The following is a 25872-nucleotide window of genomic DNA, read 5'->3' as shown; positions in this document are numbered from 1 at the left end:
ACATCATTGGGTCAAACGATGGGAACATATTTCATGTCAAATGGCAAAATTGCTTTCCAGAAAATAAAGTATGTGCTCCTACCGAGAATGTCCTCTGAACAGATTTCATGTATAAAGTTGGACTTCAGCTAAGTACTTGTCCTTTGTTATTTTTAGGGCAAAACATATTTAGTTGTTGATAAGTAAACGTATTTTTAAACTATTCTGTTAGGTAATTGCTTGCTTCTGTATTTAATGTTTAAAGAAGTATCTGTTTCAGCAACTAAGACCAAGATTATAGAGAACATAATTCCTTTTCAATTTTCTTTTTTATTGAGTTTTTTAGGCAAGCCATATAAATACAGCTCATCCCCTTTAGCTGTTTTTTGTTTTAATTTGTTTTAAGCTTAATGGTGGTTTGCATTAAGGGTTGTATTCCAGGAATCTGGCATATTTCCATGCAGTCCTTACCTAATCTTGTCCTATTATAGTGTGTTGCTGCTTTTTCTTGCAGGGTTGGGGGGAGTTAAAAAAAATATTATTTTCTAATCAGAATCTAAGAAAGTTTGCCAAGTAGGGACTCCTGGATGGTTGGTTAAGCATCTAGCTTTTGATTTGGACTCTGGTCATGATCTCAGGGTCATGAGATGCAGCCCCTTGTCAGGAGCTTGCTTAAGATCCTTCCTCTCTCCCTTTGTCCCCCCACCTGTCTGTCTAAAAAAAAAAGGAAAGGAATGTTTGCCAAGTAGACCGTTTTTTGAAGCTATAGTATATGAATTTTTAAAATTAATAACTTGTGTATCTTTTATAATAATAAAATTGATTCGTGTCCTTTGTGCTCATATAAGGAAAAAACCAAGGAAAAAATATTAACTTATCTACTGAATAGGTCAAAATTAAATGATAATTTAAGGCATTTAGTTTTTCTAGGATGTGACAAACCAAAGTTGGAATCTCTAATGGAATAATTTAATTTCTTTCTTCAAAGTTAAAATCACAAGGCTTACATTGTATTGTGCTATTATTTTTAAAGGTTACACTGTTTCTTAAATTAGACATTGGATCTTGTATTTGGATCCAGTTTCATAGTTTGTCTAGTTTTATACACTAGAATAACATTCTTATTTCATATCCCAAAAGGCAATTCTTTTTACATTTAAAAAAAATCAAAGCTTTAGAGTTCATTTTAAAATCATCTCTAAAAATACTGTATTTAAAAAAATTGTAATAGTATCTTTAGGTTTCAGGTATCTAAGTTGTGATATTTCTGCTTGAAAATTGGAAGATTTCCCTTTGAAACTGGGTTAGAAAAATAATCATTTGTTATTAAAACAAAAAGCAAACCTTGGATGATGATTGGCAAAATGATCCTAAAAATGTCTTTTTTTTTTTTTTGCCAGTTTACTTGATGATAATTACTTTAGCTCTACCTAAGTAGTAATATTGTAAGAATATATTCTGAGCCTAAATTTGTTGGCATATGAATGTGGTATGAATGAGTTTTTTTGGAATATGTTTAAATGGCTGGTTGCATGAATTAGAATGGAATAGAGGTTAGGTACTGAGAGCCAGACTATTGAGGTTCAAATATTGACTCTTCTTTGACTTGTGTTATTTTTGACAAGTTATTTAACTCCTCAGTGTCTGTTCCCTTACATGTAAAATGGGAATAACAGTAGTTTCTACCTCATCTCATAGAGTTATGAGTTAATCCTTGTAAAACATTTTGAACAGTGTTCAAAGCAAGGCATGCGATATGGAAGTACTTCATAAATGTTAGCTGCTAGATTACTGTAATGTGCTCACCTTCAGGTCAGGGATTTCTGTTGCTTTTGTTCACCGATGTATTCCAGTTCTTACATACTAGGTGCTCAAATATATGTCTTTATGAACCCATATTTCCATTTTCATATTTCAGTATTTAAAGCTTGGAATAGTGTTAAGAATTAAGAATGCATCTTTATGGTAAAAGAGAGGTAGACTGATCCCTATAGGAAGGAAAGAGGGGCACTTGGCAGTAGTGTCTGCCCTTTAGAATTTAGGTGCCCTATACAAGTGTATGCTTAGATTGTAATTTTAAATTTGGATAAAACCATAATATTGGTATCCATTTGGGTGTGTTTGCTTTAATTTTTAAACCAGGATTTAAGATTAGAGTGGGTTTAATCACTCTTGACAACCATGAATTTGTAAGCTGCAAAAGGCAGTATGTTGTGTTTGTGGTAGCCTGTCCTCTCCTAGATGAGAAGTGGGCTCCTGAGACTGTATGCAGGCTGTACCAGAAAGAGCTTTAGGCAGCGTTTCTTCTCTGAAAATGGTTTAAGGTCTGGTTTAGACATTGATTACTAGATCTACTTTTTCTTGAAAGCTTGTTTTGTATGGAGAGTGTTTGAATGCAGATATATAGACTTCATTATTTTTGAATAGTTCTTATCAGAGGAAAAACTAGGAAATGGAAGAAACCTACTTTTTCTGCCTCCAAAATCTAGCTGTTTCACTCCTACCTTTTGGTTTATTTTGATATTACTGTTTTCTTCATTCAATGGCTGAATGTCCGAAAAACTTAAAACTTTATTATTAAAAAGAATACACATAATCCATATTGTTTCAAAAAAGCATTAGATATACAAACAAAAAATATTTTTAATACCATTAGGATTTAATGACTATTAACATTAAGCTGTATGTCCTTCCAATTTTCTCCCTATCCTTTTATATATACACAAATATTTGCTTTTTTTAAACATTGAGCTATAATTGACATACAACATATTAATTTTAGGTGTATAATATAATGATTGCATATTTGTATGTACTGCAAAATGATCATCATAGTCTAACTAGTTAACATCCATCACCATGCATAGTGAAAATTTTTCAAAATCTTGTGACGAGAACTTTTAAGATTTACTTCTTTGACTTTCAAATAGGCAGTATAGTATTATTAATTATGCTGTACATCACCTTTTATTTATTTTATAACTGGAAGGTCATACCTTTACCTGTTTCCTCTACCACCGTCCTATACCCTCTGCCTCTGGCAGCCACCAAGTCTGTTCTCTGTGAACCCCCCCCCCCCCTTTTTTTTTAAAGATCCCACATGTAAGTGTCTTTCTCTTTGGACTTATTTCACTTAACATAATTATGCCCAATATATGCTTTCTTGATAACAGTGACAGGATCATCTTGATTACGTGCTAAGTGGTCTCATGTAGTCTATTTGACTTACCTACTTTGATGGCTAAAAGGCAATTCAAGTTCAGCCAGTTCAAGATGGAGCTTTTGATCCCCTTCTGCCGTAATCCAGGGAACCAACCTCTCTTCTTTTGAACATATGTCATAGGCTTTAATCAATCTGTATATGTATATTTTGGTTGCAGGCATTATTTTCCATTATTGACTGATTGAAATGTTTGTGCCTAATGATTTTGTAATTTTCTTCAGAGTTCTAGAAGATGGTCCAGTTTGACAATCTTTTAACCTTTACATATTCCTCTCTTCCTGTCGAGAGCATGTGTCTTCGCAAGTTAGGATTGATCATATTTCCATTGTAATTTTCACCACACTTGCTCAGGTTTTTTTTGGCAGGGGGTTGAAGTAAGATTTGTTTTCTAAAGGATGAATTTAGTAGCAAATATAGAGACCAATGAAATAGAGCTTGATCACAAGGTTATTACAAAGGTCTGATTAAGAGATCATAAAGGTAAGAGTTAAGGAAAAGATGGCTTTATTATGGCAGTAGAATGAGTGCAATTTAATGGTTGCATCAGATGTGCAGGACAAGGGGGGGTTGTTGTCAAAGACTTTTTTTTTTTTTTTTAAAGATTTTATTTATTTATTCATGATAGTCACACAGAGAGAGAGAGAGGCAGAGACACAGGCAGAGGGAGAAGCAGGCTCCATGCACCGGGAGCCCGACGTGGGATTCGATCCCGAGTCTCCAGGATCGCGCCCTGGGCCAAAGGCAGGCGCCAAACCGCTGCGCCACCCAGGGATCCCGTCAAAGACTTTTTTAAGGAGTTGAATGAATTGAAGAATATGCTTGTACCATCAAGTAGTGGATATGGGATGGATAAGGGGGAATAAGTTGAGAAGAGATAGGTATGAGTTGAGTATAAAATATATGGTTAATGAAATAAAGGGAATTTATATTTAGGAAGGGCATTCATGCTATTATTTTTAGATACAGTGGGACTAAAACTGAGAATTAGAATTTCATCAATTCATATCTTAATCTTAGTAAAAAAAACTTAGGAAGTAGTTGAGAATCCAATCCTGGATTCTCTTCAAAAGAATGTTGTAGAATATTTTCTTTCTTGTGATTTGTGTTATCCTACTCTGCTTATTACTTATTTTGCAAACGTTTTTTTAAGCAAGAAGTCAACAGAATGTTCTCCACTACTCCAGAATTGCAATTGGACTATCTTGATTTGTTTATGGTGCCTGTGTACATGAGTCTGTGCCCAGATTGTAGCTGCCCAGAAGAGGTCCTAATCCACAGACCCTTCAGGCAGCTGAATGAAGGCTGTATATTCAAAGTGGCTCAGGCTCTTGTAGGCTTGGAAGCCTTCACTCTTTAATTTGGAGAGGAATATTTCTATCCCTGGAAAGCATCTGGTTTAGTTTTGTGTATACATACTGTCCTTCTACTGAAGAGAAAAGTTGATCATTGTAATTTGTTTTGCTTTAAACATAAAGGATATTTGATCTCTTGGGCTTTAAGTTGTGATTTTTCTTCGGTACTGGGTAAACATGAAGATAGTTTTAGACTCAGAATATCATTTTTTTTTCTCTTACTGGGTTACATTACTGATTATTTTACCATATGATTGGAAAGATGGTGTGATCCTCAGTCCTTCTATTCCAGTTAGGCTGTTAGATATCTGCTGAGAGATTCATTTAGAATCAGAGGGAGAGGGAGAAGCCGACTCTGTGCCATGTGGAGCCCAGCATGGGGCTCAGTGTCAAACCTTGAGATCATAACCCCTGGAGCTGAAATTAAGAGTTTAATGGTTAAGATGCTTAACCAGTAAGCCATCCAGGCACCTCTATGCTATGTCATTCTTAAGGATAGTTAACACAAAGACTGTTCTCAGACATTCTACTGTTTCTTAATCATACTTTTCTACTATCTCCAACACACAGGGGGTGTTCAATAAAAATGTTTTGGCTTATTTTTTTTATAATGAAACAATTGTCTATTTTACGAAGTGCATTCACATACAAAGCATTGTATGATTCTTTTGGCCCCCTTGTTAAGTAGATACCCACTGGCTTATAAAAGGAAAAAAGAGGTTAAGTGACAGTTTTGAGATGGGCCTGGAATGCAACTGTAACTCAGCCTGAATGTCCTGTTCCGTTGAAAAGATGAGGTATGATGAATCCTTGTTTACAGACAAATCCTTTAGGACCTTGCTTTGCCACTTGATATAATATAGCTCTTCCAAGTCCTGTGACTGAGACTAGTTTGGAAATCGGACATCACCTCTGTGGTGTTTCTTAGCCGTTTTTAGCTTTCTTTGTCAATTTGTTGCCAAATACTTTAAGTCTACTTCACTGGTGGTTTTAATATTTCTCTGTGTTACCCTTTTTAGGAACACTTGTAAATTTTAGTGGTTTTGTTTTGTTTTGACTTGGAGTTGGGCTTAAATTTGCCAGTGACAATTAGCAAGATGGTTGTGGGGAGGAGGAGGAAGGCCATAAAATACGTGTTAGATCGTGTTAATGATGGAGAATGAAACACTCAAGATACCAAGCTATTTTCCTTTGTCTACAATACATTATCTACTGGTGCTCCTTTCCCCTTAGACGACACCGTCTTACATATTGTTTAGATTCCGGATCTATGGAGCCTTTCCTTAACTCTTCTCCAAGGCAAAGTTAATTGCTCTCTGCTCTCTTTTCATAGCACTTTGTCCAAAATTGTATTTATTTGGGTCTGTTATCTATTTATCTGTCTCTACTTCCAGACTGCAGACTTTCTTATTTATGTCCCCTAAACGTAACTCTGTGCCTGACTCAGAAGGTGCTCATAATTATTGACTTATTAGAGTGAAGTAGTGTAGAGCATTGTTTAAGTATGTTGGGTCAGACATAACCTAAATTTGAATTCTAGATCTGTCAGAGCTCTGTGACCCCCTCAAAATTTCAGTTTCTTCATTGGTGGTTTGGATTTGAGAATAGTTGTTCCATGGCTCTTGGTGTGAGGTGAGATAAATCAGCATAGTGCCTGGCATAAATGCTCTGCAGTGGATAATTACTAGTGTGGCTCATGTAGTATTTGGGGGTTAGGACAGGAACATGTGTTCCAGTATTAGAGGGCAGATGAAATGGATCTCCTCTCAGTCCTCATTCAGTGTTAAAGGAGGGTGAAAGGTTTCTGAGTTCCAGAATGGAGGTTATGCTTGCCTCCAGTTTCTGTTCTTGATGAAGGTTCTGTCATTGTGAGAGAGAAGCTAAAATCCCAGACTGTCCTTTGCCATAATCCATTATAGATGTGGTAGGATGTTTGGGGCAATCTACTGAAAAATTTGCTGGTTAATTGGGTTTATCTTCCTGTTGGTAAATTTGGTTGTAGTTGCTAGTTTTGGCTTGGTGGAAGAGATTGTGATTGGTCCTAATTGGTATTTTACTATATATTATTAGTATAGTATCGATTTATAATCTTTCAGCTAACCATTGAGTTTGTATTTTTTGTTCCTGTGGTTGAGCAACCTAAAATAGACTTCAAGCTTCCGTACGAGTAATGACTTTCACTTATTTATCAACAGGTAACTCTCAAATGCCTGAAGCATTATATTCCAGTAGAAAGTAACATTAGGGTTTTGAAATTCAGACCTGGGTCTAAATCCCAGTTTTGCTGTTACGTGTGTGACCTTGTGCTGTTGATCTCAAGCTTCCTTTTCTGTAAAATGAAGCAGGTAAGGTGAATGGTGTCATGTTGCTATTATCATTATTACTATTGTTATTAATAGTGTAAGTCAGTGACACGTGGCCTGGCTAATTAATAACGGTGATATATTCTTGATGCAGGAATCACATATAACGGGAAAACATTCTTGTCACTCTAGCTTTTTTCTGTACTTCTAATTCTCTGCCAAGCTCCCCACCTGGAAAGTAGTAAGTGGGGTTGTAGACAGCTACTGAATAAATAATGATGCTAGCATTTAGAAGACACAGCAATTTGGAATCTGAGCACTGTACAGTGACTCAGTATTTCATGACTGCCCATCATTTAAGAGTTGCGTTTCTGTATGAAGCAATGCTCATAACACTGACTGGGCTAATGGAGTAGCTTTACAATGTTTAGTGTTTCTTCAGGGACACCCAGAGAGAGCCAGAGGGTGAAAAGCAGCCACTGAAAGAGAAATATATTCACACTATGGCATTTTCTGCAGCCACACACTATACTGCTAAACTGAAAAATGTAGAAACAGAGATGTCTCTGTTGATACGTAAGTTAACAGATAGCTAAAAGACTTGATATATCCTGGTTTAAAATGTGTTCAGGAAATTAGTAATTTTAATATTTTAAAAAGTAAGCAGTGTTACCAAAGTTTTTACAGTGGGGAAAAGCATGAGGCAATCCACATGATGTTATTAGTGGAGGAGATAAGGTTGCAAATCTACAAGGCAGGAAAAGGCTACAAGTTGGAGATAAAGAACTAAGAAATTAAAATCCAGATTTTAATGTATCCTAATGATAGGTGCCAAAGTTTGCTTCCTCTAGAGTCTGACATCAGAATTATATTTATAAGTTGATTCCACTACTGCTGTCAAGGATGCCTGGGCTAGTCTTTAAAAGATAAGGAAGGGAGTATTGCCTATCTGTTTTATGATATACCTGTGGAGCAGGGTTTCAACAGTTTCATTTATCTTCTAGTTAGAAAAGAGATCTGATAAGAGGTCATGCATATGCTGTCATCTGGCATGATATGCTCTAATCCTTGGTTACATTTAGAGGCTTTTTCATTCTAACATTTAAAGGTTCTTTTTTTTTTTAATTTTTATTTATTTATGATAGTCACAGAGAGAGAGAGAGAGAGAGAGAGGCAGAGACATAGGCAGAGGGAGAAGCAGGCTCCATGCACCGGGAGCCCGACGTGGGATTCGATCCCGGGTCTCCAGGATCGCGCCCTGGGCCAAAGGCAGGCGCTAAACCGCTGCACCACCCAGGGATCCCACATTTAAAGGTTCTGAGTAGCAGTAGGAGTTATGGGTTAAATTCTAAACTAGGAGCCACTTTCTGGATAACTTCTCTGTAATGTCTCTGACATTTGTTTAATTGCAGATCTATATAGCTACTAATGGATGTTATAGTTTCAGTGAGCAGTGAAGTTTATCATCTTGGAAATAAAAAGAGGTAGATTCAGAAAATTATATAAAATTCTCATCACCAGTTAGATTTCTTAATAGCCCAGAAAAAAACCCTGTATAACTTCTTTTAAAGAAATGGAGCTGAACGGGAAGCAAAAGTAGTTAATGGATGATGTTGGACTTGGGAATTCTGAATGAGTCAGTTCAATCCTACAGGGTGTCCTGTCTCAAAGAAATTAGGGCAATATGTGATATAAAGCTTGCACGGCTCCCAGTGGCCTACCTAGTTGTATTCTTTCAGAGGTAGCAGTGGTCAGGGCATCTTCCCATACAAGATAATGGTTAGCTTTTTTTTTTTTTTTTTCCACTTTGGGGACTCTGCACGGCAGTTTTAAAAATAATGTTCCCTGGTTGGTTCCTCAGGAACTAAGCCTCATGGCTAAATTCCAACACAGACTAATCTTCTAATCTTGTCCTTAATTCTCTATTTAGTGAGTGTTGGAACAGGTTTCCAGACTGCTTAAAATGAATTCAAGGGTACAGTAAGAAAAGACAACCTGAGGGATGCAGCTCTATGTGTAGAAGTGTGGTTTGTTGTGTTCTGAAAATTTTTAGCTACTCCAGCATTCTTTTGGTCAGTGGCAGCATGATGTTACTCTTTCCATGCTTTTACTTTTAACCTTCCTCTATCATTATGCTTACAGTAGGTTTCTTGGAGACAGCATTATGAGTCATCTTATAAAAAAAAAAATTCTGACAATCTTTGTTTAAGTGGTGTGTTTAGATGAGCATTTACTTTTGCTATAGTTATTGACCTGTTTGGATTTAGTTCTACAACTTAAGTATTTGTTTTTATTCCTTTGTTTCTTTTCTATTTTCAATTGGACTGTTTCACTATTTTAATTTATTGCAGTTTTGACTCATCTCTCTTTATGGCTTCTTTCGTGGTTCTAGGGATTACAATATATATACATCTAGCTTACTTAGAATTAATATATTAACACTTCATGTGGAAGTAGAAACCTTGCCACCATTTAGGTCCCTTTGCTTTCTTCCCTATAGGGTGCATTTGTCATATCTACTGAAAATTGTACCAGATAAGATTGTAATTTTTGCTTCAACCATCAAACATTTTAATATTCAAGAGGAAGACAGTAGTTACTTTACTTTTACCCAGATGTTACCATTTCTATTGCTTTCCCTTAATTCCTGAAGTTCTAGGTTCCCCTGTTAGCTTCTTGTATGCCTGCAGGACTTCTTTTAGCCTTTCTTTTAGAGTATATCTACTAATACAAATTCTTTTAGTTTTCCTTCATTTGAGAATGTCTTTATCATCTTCATTCTTAAAGAATGTTTTGCTGGATATAGAATTCTAAGTTGATAGTTTTTTTTTTCCCCCTCAGTACATTTGTAAAGACCTTTATGGTTTCTTTCTTTTTTTTTTTTTTTTTTTTTTTTCAATTTGCTCAGAATTTTATTAGGATTAGGTTCACAAGGAACAAGGAGGGGCTTCTGGGGGAGGGGGGCCTTTATGGTTTCTGATGAGAAATATCATAGTCATTGAAGTTGTTATTCTCATGGGTCATGTGTTGTTTCTGGCAACTTTCAAGTTTTTTTTTTTTTTTTTTTTTTGTAGTTTAATTATGATCTCTCCAGGTGTGGATTTCTTTGAACTTAACACTGCTTTGGGTTTGTTGTCATTCTTGAATCTAAAGTTTATCTTTCCCCAAATTTTGGACATTTTGTTATTCTCTCTTTTTTTTTAAATTGAGGTATAATTCTCATATAACATTAGTTTCAGTAGTACAACATAATGATTTGATATTTGTATACATTATGAAATAATCACCACAAGAAATCTAGTTAACATCTATCATTTAGTGCAGTTACCAAAAAAAATTTTTTTTACTTGTGATGAGGTTTACTCCCTCAGCAACTTCCACATATTCAATACAATATTATTAGTGATAGTCAGCATGATACATTACATCCAATGACTTACTTATTTTAAAACTGAAAATTCGTACCTTTTGATTCCCTTTACCCATTTCTCTAACAACCCCCTCCCCTCTCCATCCCCTGCCTCTGTCAGCCACCAGTCTTTTTCTTTATCTGTGAGCTTAGTTCTTTTTAGATTTCACATGTGAAATCATATGGTATTTGTCTTTCTCTGTCTTATTTCACTTTGTTAAAATAAAAAAAAATTTGTTTGATTAATAGGTCTGTTTTTATGCCATAAATAAATAAATAAATAAATAAATAAAATTAATAAGATAAAGAGTCCATCCATGTTGTCACAAATGGCAAGATTTCATTATTTTTTAATGGTTGAATAGTCATATATATGAATACATATGTGAATTGATATGAATATACGTATATCACATTTTCTTTATTCATTTATCCGTTATTGGTCACTTAAGGTTATTTTTGTATCTTGACTATTATAAATAATACTACAGTGAAAGTCGGGTACATATATTTTTAATATTTTTACTTCCTTAGGTAAATATTCAAAAATGGAATTACTAGATCATATAGTAGTTATGTCTTTAATTCTGAGGAGCCTCCATACTATTTTCCATAGAGGCCAATAGTACCAATTTACATTTCCACCAAGAGTGCACAAGGAATAATAGCATGAGGTTTTGATTTGCACTTGGTTTTGCTTTTGCTTTACATTTCCCTGATGATTAGTGATGTTGAGCTCCTTTTCATATGTGTGATATCCATCTGTAGATCTCTGGAAAAACACCTTTTCAGGTTTTCTGCCATTTTTTTTTTAAACTAGATTGTTTATTATTGAATTGTATAAGTTTTTCATATTTTGGATATCAACCCTTTATCAGATATATGATTTACAAATATTTTCTTTCATTCAGTAAGTTGTCTTTTCGTTTTGATAATTGTTTTCTCTTCTGTGCCGAAGCTTTTTAGTTCAGTGTACTCACAGTTATTTATTTTTGCTTTTGGTGTCAAGATTAAAAAAATCATTCTTAAGATTTGTGTCAAGGAGCTTACCATCTGTTTACTTCTAGGAGTTTTATGGTTTTGGGTCTTATATTCGAATCTTTAATTTGTTTTGAGTTAAATTTTGTGAATGGTATAAGATAGTAGCAGTTTTACCAACACTGTTTATTGAAGAAACTCTTCTTTCTCCATTATAAATTCTAGGTCCTTTGTTGTAAATTTTTATATATATATATATTTTAAGATTTTATTTATTCATGAGAGACACAGAGAGAGAGAGACAGAGACACAGGCCGAGGGGGAAGCAGGTTCCATGTAGGGAGCCTGACGTGGGACTCAATCCTGGGTCTCCAGCATCACTCCCTGGGCTGAAGGCGACACTAAACCGCTGAGCCACCTGGGCTGCCCCCTTTGTTGTAAATTAATTGACCACATATATGTAGGTTTATTTTTGAGTCACTATTATGTTTCATTGTTTGATGGGTCTGTTTTTATGCCAATACCATACTCATTTGACTACTAGAACTTGAAATCAAGGAGTATGTAATTTGTAATAGAACTTGAAATCAAGTTTTGTAATAGAACTTGAAATCAAGGAGTATGAGGCCTTTTCTCACAGGGCCTTTACTTTGACTTTTTGGGGTCCTTTGTGGTTTCATTTTCTCTTATTCTGGGATTTCAATAACATGAATATTAGACCTTTTTATATTGTCCTACAGATTCTTGAGGCTTGGCTCTTTCTTTTTCCTATCTTTCTCTTTTTCAGGTTGGATAATTTCTTTTGCTTTATCTTCAGGTTCATTGACTTTTTCCTCTGTAATCTCTATTCTTCTATTGAGCCCATCTATTGGGCTCCTTCTATTGAGGAAAAAAGCAAAAAACCTTCTATTGAGGTTTGCTTTGCTTTGTTTTTGTTTTGTCATTATATTTTTCAGTTCTAAGATTTAAAAAAATTTTTTTTTTAAAGACTATTTATTCATGAGAGACAGAGAGAGAGAGAGAGAGAGAGAGGCAGAGACACAGGCAGAGGGAGAAGCAGGCTCCATGCAGGGAGCCTGATGTGGGACTTGATCCCAGAACTCCAGGATCATGCCCTGGGCCAAAGGCAGGTGCTCAACCGCTGAGCCACCCAGGCATCCCCAGCTCTAAGATTTTCATTTGGTTCTATTTTATGGCTTATACCTACCTGCTGAAATTTCATGTTATATTCATTCATCCTTGGAGCTGGGTTATGATAGCTAGTCTCTGTCCCGTATTTCCAACATTGGTGTCATCTTGATGTTGGCATCTGTTCAGTGACTTTTTCCCTTGCTAGTTGTTTAGTTTTCTTGAATCTCATATGTTCAGTTATTTTGGACACTTTGGATATTATGAGTCTCCAGGTTTTGTTTACAACCTATGGAGGATAACTTGTTTTATTTTAGTGTGCATTTGACCCAGTTAGGTTTAGGCCAAAAAATCCAACCTGCCTTCTTCTGTGAGCTTTGTTTCTAATGTTTCTAATGTTCTAAGTCCTGTTTTCAAAGCCTCAGTAGTACTGTTTGGATCATTCCCAGCTATATATTGTGGACATTAACTAGAAACCTGGCAAGTGGTCTACTTAATAGTTTAATTCTCAGGGTCTTTTATGTTATTCTTTAGAGTCAGATCCAAATATCACAGTTTAAGGATTAGCCCAGGAGTTCATGTACAACTTTGTGGGATCTGTTTCTCTAGATCTTTCCTTTGCAAATTTCCCCCATACTATGGCTCACAACCCTTTTCCCACTTTCCTGATCCTCTGTCTATAAACCTGGGGCTTCATAATCCCTCCTTTGTTATGTCTTTCCCTCAACTGAATCTATCTCAGGGGCCAAGAGAATAGACAAAAAAATAATCAACAGGGATTCCTCTTTCAATCCTCCCCACACTACCAAGCATTTTTTGGACCAGGGTTCCTATGGTTACAGAGGATCCTTTTCCCTCTGAGGAATACCTGACTGACCATAGCTGCTATAGATGCTCATTGCTTTTGGGCTTGGGTTTGTTTGGAGGCTATAGCAGGAGAAAGGAAAAAAACACGGAGGGGATTTTTCCTAATCTCCCTCTTCTTTCTTCCTCCTGCCATTACCCCCAACACACAGATGTGCTCCTCAGATCCAAAGAGGTGCTTCTGTTGAAGCCTTTTCTGTTCATGCCTGGTATGTGTTTCTGGCAATTGAATCCAGGCTGGGAGATTGGAAGTAAACAACACAACTAGGAAATAGCACCAGATTGCTTGTGCTTCAAGTTTTGATTTCCTTTTTTGTGTGCTACTTACTTTTTAGAGCCCTCAGCTGCTGCTTGCATTCTGTCCACAGTTTTTAGTCAGTGGAACGGATAAGATGCAGTGTGCTTACCTAATCTTAACCCTGTGTGTATTGTTTTTTAACATTACATTACACTTAATGAACTCTGTAATAATGATGGTAGCAAATATTATTGTTATTTTTTAAAATTTTATTTATTTATTCATGAGAGACACAGAGAGAGAGGCAGAGAGACACAGGCAGAGGGACAAGCAGGCTCCATGAAGGGAGCCCAACGCGGGACTCCATCCTGGGTCTCCAAGATCATGCCTTCGGCTGAAGGCGGTGCTGAACCGCTGAGCCACCCAGGCTGCCCGGTAGCAAATATTAAATGCTTTCCCTATACCTGTTTCTGAAGCAGGCATTGTTGTAAATAGTGTATGTGTTTTAATTTTTAAAATTGATTTAATTTTTAAACAACTCTGTGTGATAGACTGTTCTCTCCATTTTATATTTGGGGAAAGTGAGGTGCATTACAAAGTTAAGGAATGTGCAAGGGGGCCATATGGCTAGGCAAGTGGTTAGACCAGAGTTATAACCTAGTATAACTGTCTCCAGAGTCTCAGTCATAACCACCAGACTAACACTGTCTCTGTATTATTGTGTTTTAACATTCATTACCTGAGAAAATGAACAGGACCTCTTAATAGTAATTCCACAGCCTCTTATAGTAACTCCACAGTTATTAAACTGTACTGAAACGCTTATCAGCTCTTTTACTTATTTAGGATGGGCTTTATTAATTACATTAAAATTTTTACTTTTCTGAACGGTGCCTGAATGGCTCCGTCCTTTAAGCATCTGCCTTTGGTTCAGGTCATGATCCCAGTCCCTGGATCCAGCCTGCATTGGGCTCCATGCTCACTGGGGAGTCTACTTCTGCCCCTGCTCTTCCACTGCTCCCCCCTCCATGTTCTCTCAATCTCTTCCTCAAATAAAATCTTTTAAAAAGCTTTAAAATTTTTTTCTGATTCTGGCTTTCATAGATTTGATAAGGAGTAGGCTTCTTATCTTGTTTTAAAGAGTATGAAATGTACTGTTAGCAGATTAAAAATTTGATACATATGATGAAGCTATTCTATAAAGCAGTTTTCTTTATGACGGACTTTTGTTACACATATAACTTATTGATTTGGGTGGTTCTAGGAATCCGCCTTTTAATTTAGCAATAGAAGCCTATTTTGGGATTTGAAAGAAACTTTCTGCTAATTTCTTTTTTGAACAAGCTAAACATGAACACAGAGCAGGTCACGTGCAGCATTAAAAGAGGTCTCCTTCTCATTCTAGTTCTAGTTCCTTTTCCCAGAAAGAGGGAAAGAAATTTTAAATATAGAAAATGGCTTTCTTTATGAACAACTAAGTTAGAAAAGTAAAAATAAAAAAAAAGTAGTTGAAATGTCTAGAGACCAACCAGTAGAATAGTAGTATCAAGGCCTAAAAATGTGATTATATGCTAATTTTTCCCACTCTCACGTTTCTGACTTTAGAACCTGCTTTAGCTCACATGTGAAGATAAGTAGTAGTCTTTTTATATAAAGACACAGATGTTTATTAAAGATTTATGGTACACCCTTGGTGCTTATGGGAAATACATTCAGACATATTAGTGACTTGATTTAGCAAAACTATATTTGCTAAAGGTCTGTAGCACTGATTTCTTTTGGGGTCCATTTTCATGTTATTACTACATTGTGATAATTTCTGAGTAAGTGAGAATGCACTGTGATGTGGTCTCTGCGTGTTTAACTAGGGATGCTCACTAGTAAATTGTTTTACAGACAAGCAAGTTGAGTTTCCCTTCAGCAATTCTTTGGATATATAGATTTAGTAAAAAACCGTTATTAAAGTGCTGTTAATGAAAGCTATAGTGAACACAGAAAATAATCATTAGAGACCTTTTGAAAGGAATTTTCTTCAGGAATAGAGGTTAGCAGAGATGAGAGTTTTCAGGTTCCTAATTGAAACTGATTTTGAGAACATTTTAATCCTCAAGAGTTATCTTTGTAAAGGAGATTGCTGCAAAGTAGCCCTATTGGTGTTAGCAAGCAGTAAGGATTAATTAGTTGTTTAAAATGAGTTGAATTGGAATGACAGGTATTTAATAATTAGTAGTTAGAGAGTTCCCTTTGCCATTATGCTTTTAAAAAGTTTTCATTTGGAAAATTTTTGTCTGTTATGTTTAGTTTTCATAGCCTAGTGTCAAAACATAATGCCTTCCACTCATTGAGTTTAAAAAGAGATATTTTAAAATCCATGTTGCTACTGTTTGGGGTGTTATATATATGCTAATAATGTAAAAACCTACCAGTAATTCACTTGAAAAATAAGCTATTCACTTCCAGTTCTCCCAAGGCAAACTTGATTGCTTGCCAAATTACCATAAATTTAACAACATTAATAAAGGACAAAACAAACCAGACACTAGCAATTTTAATACTAATACCTAGAGACTTGTCTGGACACTTTTAGATTCAGGTGTGGTCCTTGGCGGAGAAGTGTAGTAAGAGCACCTCTGTGGGGCAGAGAGGCAGTGCTTGAGTGGTTTGTGAGGACCTGGACAGCAGTTAAGAGTTAAATATTACATCTTCTGAGTTGGAGTGGATTTATTTGCTTCAGACATGAAAAGAATGCACTTGTTAATAAAGACGTCCTGTTTGGGAGCAGAAACTCCTATCTACAGTAGCCTTTGAGACTAGGGAAAAAAGAAAAGCAAAGGGAAGGGAGTAGTAAACACTTAAGGTAATAGAGGAAGTGAAGTAGCAATAGACACTTAAGAGAAGCAGCTATTAAGGACAGGAGGTAGAACCTTTGCATTCTGAGCAAGAGCGTTCAAAGTTGTGTGTATCTATATGCAATTGAAAGTGTCATAGGTGGGACTGAAATTTACATTTCCTTACTCATATTCAAGTAGCACAATAATAGATTATCTGTAGAAGCTGGCCTATTATCCTATGTAGATTATAAATTATCTTTAGATGCTTAAATGTCTACTTCGGCAGTCTTCCTAGATACCCAGTCATCCATATTATCTTTGTTTTATTATTATTATTTTTTTTTTAGTTTTTTTTTTTTAATTTTTATTTATTTATGATAGTCACACACACAGAGAGAGAGAGAGGCAGAGACACAGGCAGAGGGAGAAGCAGGCTCCATGCACCGGGAGCCCGACGTGGGATTCGATCCCGGGCCCCCAGGATCGTGCCCTGGGCCAAAGGCAGGCACTAAACCGCTGCGCCACCCAGGGATCCCTATCTTTGTTTTAAATGGCATGTGTTTGTCATGCAATATTTTTATATTTGTTTCCTAATTTCTTTGTCTCTGTTATTTGAATAAGTGAGTGAATAAATAAACGAATGAGTAAGAGCAGAGGCAGAGTAGCTTTATGGGTTTATGACCAGAGGAAAGGGTAAACAATAGAGGTGTTTATGAATTGGTACAACACACATTCATTGTCTCTGTATGCTGTTGATGATTGGATCATATGTGAAACAGGCTTTTATCAGTGGCCTCCCTAGTCTAGAGATGATACATGCCAAGCCTGAGAGCTGTAACCACTTTTCCCTCATCTGTACAGACAACACAGACGGAAGAGCACATCCTCACTGAGCCCAGGTGGGAACCCCTGGGCTGATTTGAACTGCCAGACAAGATGAAAAGCATTGGCATCTAGACCGCAGTCTACACAGGGGACGTTTCCATGCAAGAGTCTAAGGATGTTATTTCTTTAGCTAGAGTTAGAAGTTTTTTTTGAGTTGGTATTTCAAGTTGCATCTTTTTTTTTCAAGGTTAATCTTGTGGGGGTGGCTCAGCGGTAGAGCGTCTGCCTTTGGCTCAGGGTGTGATCCTGGAGTCCCGGGATCGAGTCCCACATCGGGCTCCCTGCATAGAGCCTGCTTCTCCCTCTGCCTGTGTCTCTGCCTCTCTCTCTCTCTCTCTCTCTCTCTCATGAATAAATAAATAAAATATTTTTTTAAAAAAGGATAATCTTGGAATTTCATGATTTTGTAGAAAGTTTTTATTATTTGATTTGCTTCAGAGAAATAATTTCTAAGTTTAGTTTATTTAGAACAGTGGCCCATTTTGAGAATTTGGGCCATTTGAAGAAAAGAGGCCTTGATTGATTATGTTCCTGAGGAACCTGAAACTTAAAATTTGGGGATGGTTCTTTATTCTGTATGGTAAGTATTAAAGAGAATCCCTCTCTCTCCAAACAAAATTCAAAAACAAACCCACTGGAATTTTGAGAGAAGTTATTCCTTGGTTAATAAGATTCCAGCTGTCCAAACAAATTTTTTAATGTGTGCTTTCAAACTGGTGTCCTGTTGGAATGATTTATATCTGTAGTTGGAAGTAAGTCCAGATTTACACATAAAACTGAGAACAAATTGTCTTTTGGGAAATTATTAAAGGAGAGATTGTCCATAGTGTTCTAAAATTGGGAGAAAATTGAACGTTATATTAATGACTCTTGAAGGGCTACTGTAGTGAATGATTCTCTTTTCTAGCCCCTTAAAAAGAGTGTTTAGGGGTGTCTGGGTGGCTCAGTCAATTAGGCATCTGCATGTGGCTCAAGTCATGATCCCAGGGTACTGGGGTGGAGCCCTGTCAGGCTCCCAGCTCAGCAGGGAGCCTGCCTTTCCCTCTCCCTGTGCTCCTCTCCCCCACTTGTGCTCTCTCTCTCAAATAAATAAATAAATAAAAATCTTAAAAAAGTGTTGTAAGGGAGATTGCCTTAGACATGATGTCTGTGTTCAGTGATAATTACTGTATTAAGTGCTTAGAAAAGAAAAGGAAAATATGTTTCTCTTAGGAAAACTAAGAGAATCCTAGATGTAGAACACACTATAATTCATTTCCAGGTTGTAAATAAATACTGAAACATTGGAGTAGATTTTAAAATGCCAGTTTTAAAGCCCAGAGGATTTTACTTTATACCAAAATTATAAAATATAAAATATCAATTTTTCTATTAGAAGACATTTGTAGGGGCAGCCCAGGTGGCTCAGCAGTTTAGTGCCGCCTTCAGCCCAGGGTGTGATCCTGGAGACCCGGGATCGAGTCCCACGTCGGGCTCCCTGCATGGAGCCTGTTTCTTTCTCCCTTTGCCTGTGTCTCAGCCATTCTCTCTCTCTCTCTCTCTCTCTCTCTCTCTAATAAATAAAATCTTAAAAAACATTAAAAAAAAGACATCTGTAAATGAATTTCCTTTTAGAACAAGATGAGCAATGACTTGCTTCTCAACTTGTTGGAATTCCTTATGACTGAGTGTATTCATGAGCTTTAATATTGTAGGGAATAGGTAGTAGTGGCATGACTGATAATATCTTCTAAATCCAGTTGTCATTGATGTAGTATAGGAGAAGGTGATATTTGATTATCCTCATTTAAAAATTGTCATTTAAAAAATGAATTGTTTGGAAATAGCTTCAAATTCACAAAAAAGTTGTAGGAATAAAAGCATTACAAGAACATCCATACACCCTTTACAGAGATCAGACTATTAACATTTTATTTCATTTGCTTTGTTATTTGTGTAGTCTGTGTGTCACTTTACATAGGTAAAATACATGTACCATAGCCCTTTATTTCTATTTTTAAAAAGATTTTATTTATTTATTTGAGAGACATCAAGCGAGCATGGGGAAGAAGAGGGGCAGAGAGAGAAACAGACTTCCCACTGAGCAGGGACCCCAACTCTGGGCTTGATCCCAGGACTCTAGGATCATGGCCTGAGCCAAAAAAAAAAAAGAAAAAAAAAAAAAAAAAGAAGCAGCTGCTTAACCCATCGAGCCACCCAGCTGCCCCTTCCTCTCCCATTTAATAGAATGTTTCTCGTTTGGGTTTGTCTGATGTTTCCTCAAGATTAGACTAGATTTAGTTTATGCATTCTCAGCTTAAATAGTGCGACTCGGGGGATATTGTATCCTTCTCATGGTATCACTTCTGTGGGTACGTGATGTCCATCTGAGCCTCATCTCTTGATTTTGATCCCTCAGTCAAGGTGTCTGATTTCTCAATTGTGTCCTTACTAGTTTTTCGTCCTGTAATTAATGAGTGGTTTGTGGGGATATACTTAAAGACCATAGCTTGCTCCTCATCAAGATTTCCCCCTAGATCTACTTTTCATTTTAAGTACTTCACCATCAAAAAATAGGTTGTCGTTCTTCTCACTAATGTAAGTTGAAATCTAAGAGTAATATTACCAGCAATTTGGGCAGCCCCGGTGGCTCAGCAGTTTAGCGCTGCCTTCAGCCCAGGGCAGGCAGGATCCTGGAGACCCAGGATTGAGTCCCACATCGGGCTCCCTGTATGGAGCCTGCTTCTCCCTCTGTCTGCTTCTCTGCCTCTCTCTCTCTCTCTCTCTCTCTCTCTCTCTCTGTGTGTGTGTCTCGTGAATAAATAAATAAAATCTTTAAAAAAAAATATTGCCAGCAATTCCACTTAGTGAAATAAAAGAGGCGTAATAATACTACTAACTAGAAAAATTAGTATTGGTAATAATAATTTTATGTTAAAGGTTCTTGGAAAGAAAAATTACTAACTTGCATATTTATTGGCCATATATTCTCACTTAGCAAATGTGTGAATTTTGGCAATTAAACAATTGAGTCATAGTGTTTGTTGTTTAAAAAACAAAAGACTCCTGTTTAGCCTGTTACCAGTAGTGTCTTCTAGCTAAAAGTAGAAATTTATATTAGGCATTTGTCATGTTGCTTGCTACATTCTGTCTTTACAAAGTAGCTTGATAATCAAATCCTTTAAAAAAATTTTTTTGTTAGAGAATACTCTGAGATTTTGTCAAAGCAGGTATTTTTCCACTTGTCTTTTCAAGTTTATTAGACTGGATTGGATTGCTACTGTAGATGGACAGAACAAGCAAAGAGAAGCTTATTTTCCCATGCTGTTAATAGCTTGCTTTCTGCATTTTTGTGCATTTAAAAGAGCAACTGTAAAATCTAACCTAATTCATTTAGAATCCCTACTTTAAAGCACTGAAATGTTTATCACTGTGTTCTCCCCAGCTCTACATATGAGTTAGCAATAAAGGAAAAGTTTCTGGGACAAGATTTGCTTTTAGCCTTTGACATACCAAAGAATTTTGGGAAAAGAGAGCCACATTTTCCTACTGTTGTAGGCATTCATCTCTTGCTTAACTGTATTTTAAATGAGAGGCATATGAATAAAACAAAACTTTGGACATACTCTTCCAATTTCCTCTTCTAGATAAGGTAGCTTCATTCCAAAAGTAAAATGACTTGCATGTGGTTTGTAAGTTGCAAAACTGGTAATAAGATTCCCAGACTTGGAGGGTAATCTTCTTTTTGCCATCTTATTTGCTTCACATTTATTTTGCCCAGCTAAACAAATATTGCCTTGAGACTTTGGCTTATATGCTGTGTGTAGATGACTATAGTTCTATCCATCGTCACAAAATCAATGAGTGCTGCTTGTATAATATTTATTAAGTGCTGGGACGCCTGGGTGGCTTAGTGGCTGAGCATCTGCCTTCAGCTCAGGATGTGGTCCCGGAGTTCTGGGATCGACACCTGCATCAGGCTCCCTGCATAGAGCCTTCTCCTCCCTCTGCCTATGTCTCTGCATCTTTCTGTGTCTTTCATAAATAAATAAAATCTTAAAAAAAAATTACAAAAAATATTTTTAAGTGCAAAGAATGGTGTTTGGCATTATTTGTTAAATTTGCTAAATAGAATGATACATAATTAAGTTTAAGTAATATTTCTTGGTTCCATTTAAGTAACATCTATTTGGTTCCTAAATTGCTTGTTAGCACTAGCAACCGAATTAGAGAAAGTTATTGTTAGCTTCTATAACCAATAAGAAGTATTGGTGAAGGAAATGAAGAAACAACATCTAAGGAGCACCCTAAATGAATACTATTTTATGTTAGATATAATAATATATATTACAGTATAATGTCATCAAAGATTCATCTGTGTTTTAGCATGAATAAGTTGTTTTTTAAGGCTGAATAGTATTAAATTGTAGGAATAGACCACATATTGTTTATCTGTTCATCTGCCAGTGGCCTTTGGGTTTCTTCTACCTTTTGGCTGTTATGGATAATGCTACTGTGAACATGGGTATACAGCTATCTCTTTGAGTCCCTGCTTTCTGTGCTTTTGGATATATAACTGCAGTCTATTTGCTGGATCATGTGGTAATTCTATTTTTTAACCTTTTCAGGAACTTTCATACTGTTTTTCCTAGCAGCTGCACCATTTTACACCTGCAACCGTGCACCAGGGTTGCAATTTGTCCATTTCCTCACTGCAACTTACTTTGTTTTTTGTTGTTTTCATTTTTGATAATAGCCATCTTAATAGATATGAGGCGGTATCTTCTGTGGTTTTGATTTGCATTTTTCTAATGACTAGTGATATTGAGCATCTTTTCTTGTCCTTATTAGCTATTTGTATATTTCCTTTGGAGAAATGTTCTTCAAGTCCTTTGCCCATTTAAAAAAAAGTTTTTGTTAAGAGTTTTTTAGAGCAGTTTTAGGTTCACAGCATAATCAAGGAGGGGAAGGTACAGATCTTCCCATATACCTCCTGCTCTATACTCACAGCTTCGCCCGTTATCAGCATCTCGCAGCGGAGTGGTACATTTGTTACAAGTGATGCACTTCATTGACATAATCACCCAAAGTCCATAGCTTACATGACTTTTCACTCTTTGTGTTGTACATTCTTAGGTTTGCACAACTGTATAATGACACGAATCCATCATTACGGTATCATGCAGTTTTTCTATTGGCTAAAGATCCGCTCTGCTCTGCCTATTCATTTCCTCCCTGCCCCTCCAACTCCTGTCAACCGCTGATCATCTTACTGTTTCCATAGTTTTGCCTTATTCAGAATATTGCTGAGGTCATGTTTTCAGTCATTTTTTTTGGAATCATAGAGTATGTAGTCCTTCCAGATTGAATCTTCACTTAGATATGTTTTTAAGATTCCTCCGTGTCATTTCATGACTTGGTAACTCATTTCTTTCTAGTATTGAATAATACTCTATTTCCTGGATCTGCCACAGTTTCCTTACTGAAGGACATCTTGGTTGCTTCCAAGTTTTAGCAGTTATGCATAAAGGTGCTGTAAGCATTAATACGCAGATTTTTGTGTGGACTTAAGTTTTCAACTTCTTGGATAAATACTAAGGAGCATGATTGCTGGATTGAATGGTAAGAGTATATTTGGTTTTGTAAGAAACCACCGAACTGTCTTCTGTAATGGCTGTACCATTTTGCATTCCCACTAGTAATGAGTGAGAATTTCTGTTGTTCACATCCTTACCAACATTTGGTATTATTGGTATACCAGATTTCGGCCACTCTAATAACTGTACCATGAAATCCTGTTGTTTTAATTTTCATTTTCCTGATCACATAGGATGTGCAGTGTCTTTCCATATGCTTATTTGCCATCTCTATCTTCTTTGATAAAGTATCAGTTAAAGTCTGTGGTTCATTTTTTAGAGTGTTTCTTTTTATATTGTTGGGATTTTAAGAGTTTTTGTGTATTTTGGATAATAGTCTTATTGGATATCTGTTTTGCAAATATTTTCTCCTACTCTAATGCTTGTTTTCTAACTGTAACTACTCTAAATCTTGTTCATAGGGAAGTTTTTAATTTTAATGAAGTCAGTTTATTGTTGCTTTCATGGATATAGTGTCTTTGGTGATACCTCTGCCCCCCTTTTAATCAATCAGGTTATTTTTTTTGTTGTTTTGTATCATAACTGTTTTGATATATGTAGTTTTGATGTCATGACTAGATTTTCACATATAAATCATGTGAAAGTTTTGAGAATTATAATGTTTAATATAAATGAAAGCAGTGATTGTGGTTAACATCTTTTTTCTGAAATCAGCCTAATGCCTCCAAATGGAGCAGGGTGGGGGGAAGGTAGAACTTTGGAGTTAGTTATGTAGAGGAAATTAATTTGTAAAATTGGAATTCATTATGCTCAGGACTTGCAGACAGTTTTAGAATCATGTGTGGCTAGCATAAGGTCACAGCAAACAATTAGCCAGTGTTAAGGCCTTGAAAATAGTCCTATTTGTTCAACCATTCCTTTGTTGAGAGATTTTATAACCCTGGGCTGTTTACCTAAAAATAAGAGTCAAGTCAACTGAGAAGTTGATATTTGGTAAATAAAATATATAAATATGTAGAATGTATAAAATCAGTATTAGCTGTGACTCATTAGGTATAGTCTGTAATTGTAGTCAAAAAAATATAAAGGATACCTGGGTGGCTCAGTCGGTTGAGCATCCAACTCTGGGTTTCCGCTCGGATCATGATCTCAGGCTTATGGGATTCAGCTCTGCATTGGACTCTGCACTCCGTGCAGAGTCTACTTAAGATTCTCTCCCTCCTCTTCTATCCCTCTCCTTCCACCCCCACCACTTGCTCTTTCTTCCTTTCTCTCAAATAAATAAAATTTAAAAAAATATAAGAAATACAAAAGCAATTATGACACGATACTTTACTGATGGATATAAAAGATTTGAATGTTTATTTTTTTAAGATTCCACTTACTTACTTATGAGAGACACACAGAGAGAGGCAGAGACAGGCAGAGGGAGAAGCAGGCTCCCTGCAGGGAGCCCGATGCAGGACTCCATCCCAGGACCTTGGGATCATGACCCTAGCCAAAGGCAGATGTTTAATCAGTGAGCCACCTAGGCATTCCAGATTTGAATGTTTAAATGAACAAACCATGCGCCTGTGTGGAGAGACTTGATAGTGATTAAATATCAAGAACTGATATTTAGCATGGCCCCTGTGCAAGGATGAAATGCAGATTCATGAAGCATTCCATATTTTTGGAAACCTTCAAATGTGGTGGGAATGCAAGCTGGTGCAGCCACTCTGGAAAACAATATGGAGGTTTCTTAAAAAGTTGAAAATAGAGTTACCCTTTGAACCAGCAATTGCACTACTGGGTATTTACCCCAAGGATATAAATTTAGTCATCCGAAGGGGGCACCTACACCCCAATGTTTATAGCAGCAATGTCCACAATAGTGAGACTATGAAAAGAGCCCAGATATCAATTGACAGATGAATGGATGAAGGATGATGTAGTATATATGTACAACAGACTACTACTCAGCCATCAAAAAAAAAAAAAGAAAATCTTGCCATTTGCAATGACATGGATGGAAATAGAGGATATTATGCTAAGTGAAATAATCAGAGAAAGACAATTATATGATCTCACTCATGTGGAATTAAACAAAACAGGAGGTCATAGGGGAAGAGAGGAAAAAAATACGACGAAATCAGTGAGAGAGACAAACCATAAGTGACTCTTAATCAAAAGAAACAAACAGGGTCGCTGGAGGGGCGGGAATGGGAGGGGGGTAACTGGGTGATGAACATTAAGGAGGCTATGAGACGTGCTGAGCACTGGGTATTGTAAGACTGATGATCACTGACCTCTACATCTGAAACCAATAATATATTACATTGACAATTAATTAGTTGTATTTAAATACAATTTAAAAAACTTGATGGTTAAAAAAATTTGATATAGGACAGTCCTTCTCAAATTAATATAGTTAATATAGTTCTAGTCAATATTTTAACCGAAATAAGAATTTTTAGTTTATTTGGAATGTGTGATGAACCCAGACAACTTTGAAAACATTCCAAATTCTTGATCTTCTATATAAGAATAAGAAACTGTACAAGCTACAGTAATTCATCTAATTCTAATTTAGGAATAAACAGGCTAATGGAGAAGTATTGACTTAGATATAGAACTGTTTCTGTATGGCATTTGGCATATCATTTCAAATAGTTAGGAATGTGTGAATTTTTAAATGAGTGAGATGATTGAAAGAAGTAACTTTCTTGTACTATAAAATCATATTCCAGATGGATGAACATTTTAAATTTTAAAAAGGTTTTCAAAAACTATTATAAAATATTTTAATCTTAATGATAAGGTCATAAGAAAAAACAATTGATTACATAAAAGGAAAACCTATAAAATGACAAAATATTTTATAAGCTTGTAAAAGACAAGCTTGGAAAAGCTATTTAGCTGTAAGTTGTTAACAGTTATTGTCAAAATAATTTAAATCCTAAAAATAGAAAAGTTTGAAGTTTTGCTTCTGATTTCCTATTTTGTGTTAACATTTATGTATAGGTGGGGAAATGAATAAATTGTCATTTATAGTTACAGTATATTTTTTAAATTTAAGGAAATAATGTAAAAAGTTAATTTTTTAAACGGGGGAATATGTGTTTGT

The 25872-nt window shown here is 36.0% G+C and overlaps 1 protein-coding gene and 1 pseudogene across 1 annotated transcript in view; both read left to right on the top strand.

Annotated features, from left to right (window-relative positions):
* Positions 1 to 25872, top strand: part of ARL8B (ADP ribosylation factor like GTPase 8B) — a 45816-nt gene that overhangs the window by 5610 nt on the left and 14334 nt on the right. The window lies entirely within an intron of this gene.
* LOC112663000 (U6 spliceosomal RNA) lies at positions 24353 to 24440 on the top strand (annotated as a pseudogene).

The sequence above is a fragment of the Canis lupus genome, chromosome 20 (genome assembly GCF_003254725.2).
Source record: "Canis lupus dingo isolate Sandy chromosome 20, ASM325472v2, whole genome shotgun sequence".
NCBI lineage: Eukaryota > Metazoa > Chordata > Mammalia > Carnivora > Canidae > Canis > Canis lupus.
The sequence above is the reverse complement of the archived record's forward strand: the minus strand, read 5'-3'. Positions and strand labels throughout refer to the sequence as shown.